Source organism: Patella vulgata, chromosome 1 (genome assembly GCF_932274485.2).
Source record: "Patella vulgata chromosome 1, xgPatVulg1.2, whole genome shotgun sequence".
Taxonomy (NCBI): domain Eukaryota; kingdom Metazoa; phylum Mollusca; class Gastropoda; family Patellidae; genus Patella; species Patella vulgata.
The window spans coordinates 67,266,743-67,272,064 of NC_065879.2; the positions used below are offsets into that span (position 1 = coordinate 67,266,743).

At 33.0% G+C, this 5,322-nt stretch overlaps 1 long non-coding RNA gene across 1 annotated transcript; it reads left to right on the forward strand.

The window, feature by feature from the left end:
* Positions 1 to 320: 320 nt before the first annotated feature.
* LOC126820599 (uncharacterized) lies at positions 321 to 4,601 on the forward strand. Its single transcript, XR_007680019.2, has 2 exons — positions 321 to 603; positions 3,208 to 4,601. It is a non-coding gene; the product is annotated as an uncharacterized LOC126820599 (long non-coding RNA).
* The last annotated feature ends 721 nt before the right edge of the window (positions 4,602 to 5,322 follow it).

The window sequence follows — 5,322 nt, forward strand, 5'->3', positions numbered from 1 at the left end:
TGGCTTAGTAGGGTATCTACTTGTAAGTAAATGCAGGAGTACTGCTAAGTTGGTCTAGATTATTTATGTCATGAGATTATGTAGCCCACTTTCAGCTATTCCTATATAAACATTTAGCCGGTATATTTCTTTTCAGGCTAAATAGTGATATATATATTTATTGGCCCTATATATGTCGTGTTGCTTTTTTAAATAATTACACTACCTGTCTTCCAACTTGTCTGATTTTTTTGTAGAATCATAGAAATTAACAAATTATTCTTTGCTATATAAATAAGTTACGTTCTCATTTTCCTCATATACTTACATGTAGGATATCATATTTCGTATTTATATTATTTATCTTCACTTTCTTTTTGATTGGATATGAAAGATGACCTTTAAGACAGTGTATTACGTCATAGCAGGTGCCCGTGAAACTGTTTATATACACATTGTATGTAGTAATGATTATCAGACAGCATCTCTAGTACCATAGCAATTACATATAGCAACCTGTTGCCAAATATACTCACTATAAATAACTAGACCTACATCCTATATTTACAGATCTATCACTGAAGCACGGAACAATTCAACATTATGGATGCTAAATACCAAAAGGTAAGACAAAATTATCTATATAATTTATCATTACATATTCCCTTGATTTATAATACTAAAATAAAAATTTAAGTACATATTTAAGCCCGGGCTATAAATTAGCTGCATACACGGCGATTATCTCCCTTTCAATGCAAGGTCACTGATTGAATAGTTCTATTTTGAAGATTTGTTTCGAATAGTTTTATTTCTAAAATTCTGGACGACTTTTATCGAAACCTCCGCTTCTCTTTGTGTTTTCCCGTCTTCATTACACAGTTAGTGTGGATAATATAAGGCGTTAGATTAGTCGTTCGAATGGGACGAAAAACCGAGGTCTCGTGTAGCCTACACGTTGTCGTGCACATGAAAGAAACATTGACAGTTAGGATTCGAAATAAGAGCAGGTCGTAGCACAAATTACCCCATAATACGTTGTATGATATATGCCCGTTTTCATTTGCCCAGTCGATGCAGAAAAGTGGGACGTTGTATACACCCCATTGAATATTTCATTTCAATACGCTAGACCCATGTTTCTATCTTTGTGTTGTTCCAAAGAAACCGTGTCGATAAACTATTTTAAAGTTCTAGTTATCAATTGACGTAAGAAAATCTTGGTTTCAAGTTTCATAACAAAATGCTATTACAATGCACAGGGGGAATTAGCCCCAAGGGGGACAATACAGTTTTCGCTGAATATCTTTACTTTTGATACTTGTCTGAATTAAATGAAAATATTCGGATGGTTTGTTTTCGGATGACAAAATGTGGGAGAAGGAGCACGGAGCGTTGAATATGATTTTTATGTGTTAGGAGCATTTTCCTATTGACCCTACTACGTCACAATACCCAGTTCAGTTCAACAATGTGTTGCTTATAACCGCCATTTTTTTCCATATTAATCTACGCTAAAAGTATTAAATTTAATCATTTATAATTAAAGTAATAAAACAAAATCAACGGTAGATACTCCCCTGTATCGTCTGCAGAAAGCTGATAAATTTACAATTTCTTTAATACTGAACGGAATTAAACCATTTTTTGACAGATATTCGTTTCTGAGATTCAATGACGTCATGAGACTTTAATCTAAAGTAATTAATAACATCGAATAACACACTATTTATGGATAACAATTACTATGGTTTATTTCACTGCGACGTTTCGACATGTGAAATCTTGTTGACTTCGCAGTGAAATAAACCATAGTAATTGTTATCCATAAATAGTGTGTTGTTCGATTATGTTCCAATTACTAAATGCCATTCAAAGAATAAATTTAATAAAAACATGTTATGAGATCGATTATACGATTAAATTTTTAATTTATATTTTTACCTTGCTGTTTTCACGCAAATCAAAGAGATTCTATAGATTATGCTATAAACCTAGATCTTTTATAGTTCGATGAACTGTTGAAAGTTAAATTAGAAATGTAGATAATAAACAGAACATCGATTATTTTCGCTTATTCCATCCAAATTGAAATTCAATAGTAAAAAACTGTGTATTTATCAATGTCATAGGCCTAAACATGTAACGGGAACAAAGTCGATAAGACCAACCCGAGGACAAGACAAACTACAAAGACAAGAAATAAACAACATATGCCAAATCAAGTGAATAAATCTTGGGGTCAGCCCAGGGCATGTAATGATACGGGCTTCACTATGACAATGAAAGCTTTACAACAAATAAGTAATAGAAATAATGCGACCAGTCTCAAGAATTACCCAAATGAGATAAAATGCGATAGATGCAACACCTTTTGGACTGGGTTGACGGCGTATGCCAAAAGGAAAATATTGATATTACTCTTTTAAAGGACGACCAACATGTGAAAGACAGACTTGTTTACTTCACATTCAAAAGCTGGGTTATGCTTAGATTTATGACATCACAATGTTATGTCGTCACAATAACAAATAAAACGTTTAAAACGAACGTACATTAGGCCTTTGCATTAATAGTCAATTTTTTTCTGAGATCAGGTCGGGATATCAAACCAACAACTAGAACTTACAGTATTAATGCAAAATTTACAAAAGTATATTTTTGCAACCATGGCAATACTTGCTTCCAGTGTTGGAATAGTTTCTATTTTAAGGGCATGGAACTCGACCCCTCTAAAGGGTATAAACAGAGTAAGTTGTTGAATAATAAACTATAATGATCACACCAGTTCCCTAGACTAACACTATTCGTTTTGCTTTAGTAATAAATTAGAATTCACCCATAATTGACCACTATGCATTGTAGGTCATGCATCATACCGAACTGCATATTACATGTTTAGGTGGATTAAAGCAAAAGAACACATATTTATTTAAAAAATAAACAGAAGTTTTGTTCTTTTTGTTTTATATACCGTTGAAAGTTAGAATATTATTGTCGAAATAAAGATAGACTACCATTCTTAATCTAAAAGACCACAAAAGAAAACCAAGCAAATCCCACCCATGTTAGAAAAAAATTGAAATAACCAAACGAAAATAATAATAACGAAATATGTTCTAAACATATTATGTCCATTGGAAGAGGTGGGTGAGTTTTTCATTGTCTAAAATTGTCGAAGAATGCCCACTGACTTTTCGTTCATCATGTTTTTAAAATCAATTTCAGAGAAGTGGAAGAGTTGTGGGCCGTGATGAGTTTCCAGATAATGTAGACAGCACTCAAGATAAAGAAGATTTCCTTATATGGCAGATTCATTCTTGAAGATGGAAACAAAAGTAAACTTAGGAGACCAGAATGTTACATTAGAAAAGAGAAATTATTGTAAAACCATGCCTATAGCGTTAGCAAGGGGAGGCTATTCAGTCCGTGTAGGTTCAAAGACTGCGAGATCAGTCTGCAAATCAACATAGAATTTTACGATTAGGCTATATTATACATTCAACAGTACTACAGACATTAATTCTTCGCCATGCTAACTCCCCAAATGAGAAATTAATCAGCTTATAGGCCTGCAATGTGGAACTAGCCAAATAGGCTACTCGGGCGAAGGAAGGGGAAGTAACTCACGTTCAAGTTTAGATTACTAAATGAAATAATTTATCAAACCAACGAAATTTCTGATAATGACCGTTAGAAATATATCAACAGTACGTGTAGGGGCCTAATGCTTTACTGTAATACCTATCGTAAAGGGGAATAACCCGAGTTGCAACAATTATTAGAGCTGATTTGCCGTTTAAGTTTCAATTTCGCCAGTTAAATATTTGTTTTTCCATTGAAGTGCAATATCTCATATCCTCATAGACAAAGGCCACATGTAATAAATTATCATCAATCGAAATATTAAATATCTACGTACCATAATTATCATTAGGTTATTTATTAAGAAATTGATTGACAGAATTATGATAGTGTAATTACACTGATTATACTTTCGATTTTTTAACAAATTCTTAAAAATGAATTAAGAAATAATTTATTCTGCCCTTTCCCAAGGATTTTCAATGCAATTTAAAGAACATTCTCATATAGAGCAGCTTTTTAACATCTATATTTAGTTCAGTTTTGTATATTATTATGTTATTTTGAGTGTTACTTTATTATTTTGAATTTGATTTTTTCCAATTGTTTGAAGTTTGTGTTTTTGTGGCTTTTATTTTAATTTTTAATAACGTTTCGCCATATTACATAACAATAAACGATGTTTATTTATTATTTCATCCACTCTAATTAAAAATAGATATTTATTTCTTTCGACATGTACCGGTACATATATATATTATTGGTCTACGTAGTGCAAGTGTAAATGACATAAACACGAAAAAGAAATTGTTATTAGACTATAAGGAATGTGAAATATTAAATACGTATATATTATACATTTATATTCAGATATTTAAAATTGAACTGAGTGATCGGATCAAAAAGTATCTGACATTGTGGAACGTTATGCACTATTATTTTTAAGTGATTTTTGTTTTGTTTTTTTTTTTGTTGTTTTTTTCTTCTCATTTAATCCCATAGTATTTTCTTGTAATAAAATTGTATATGAATATTTAGATACGGGTCTAACTTACTATTTATTGCTATAATAAAACGTTTAGGGCAAGTCAGGTGGGAAATGTAATCTCCGCACCCCCGCCCCCCACCAACCTTCAAATTATTATTCCGTGCAAACATCAAAATACATGTTATTTATACAGTGTATATGGCGTAAACAGTATAGAATGAAAATGAGTCGATTGATAAAAATACTGGCAAATAAGTTTGTTCAAGATGTATTGATTTTATACAATGGTGTACAGTACACCATCCCCACATATGAAAGAAAGTCGCGAGCCCATCCCAACTGACCTCTCTCTCTGCTGTGATGTGAACGCTATTCCAAATGGAATTTCTTGTCCCAAATCGTGTCGATTTTGGTGCCAACAGACTATAATCCAAACACCTCGTATGCGTTTCTAGGCTAGCCTTTTTCAGACTTTCGGAAAACATGCTTCTTGGTTAATGGAGCGCCTCCATGACGCATTATTTCTGGAATTTCCATGTGAAGACTGTTGTGGGCCGACAGGGGCGGGGCGGGGCGGGGTGAATCTGTAACCGAGGAAATTATTGATTTCGGCGTACCTTAAGAGTCGATACTGCATATACCGGAGAATAGAGTAGAATATTTAAAGTAACCTGTACGCCATGTCCACAACATGAACGCGACAGAGATCGGAGGTAAGTAAACCAATAGGTTATAATTTTCAAGGGCATTGTACTATAATTCTGATTCTA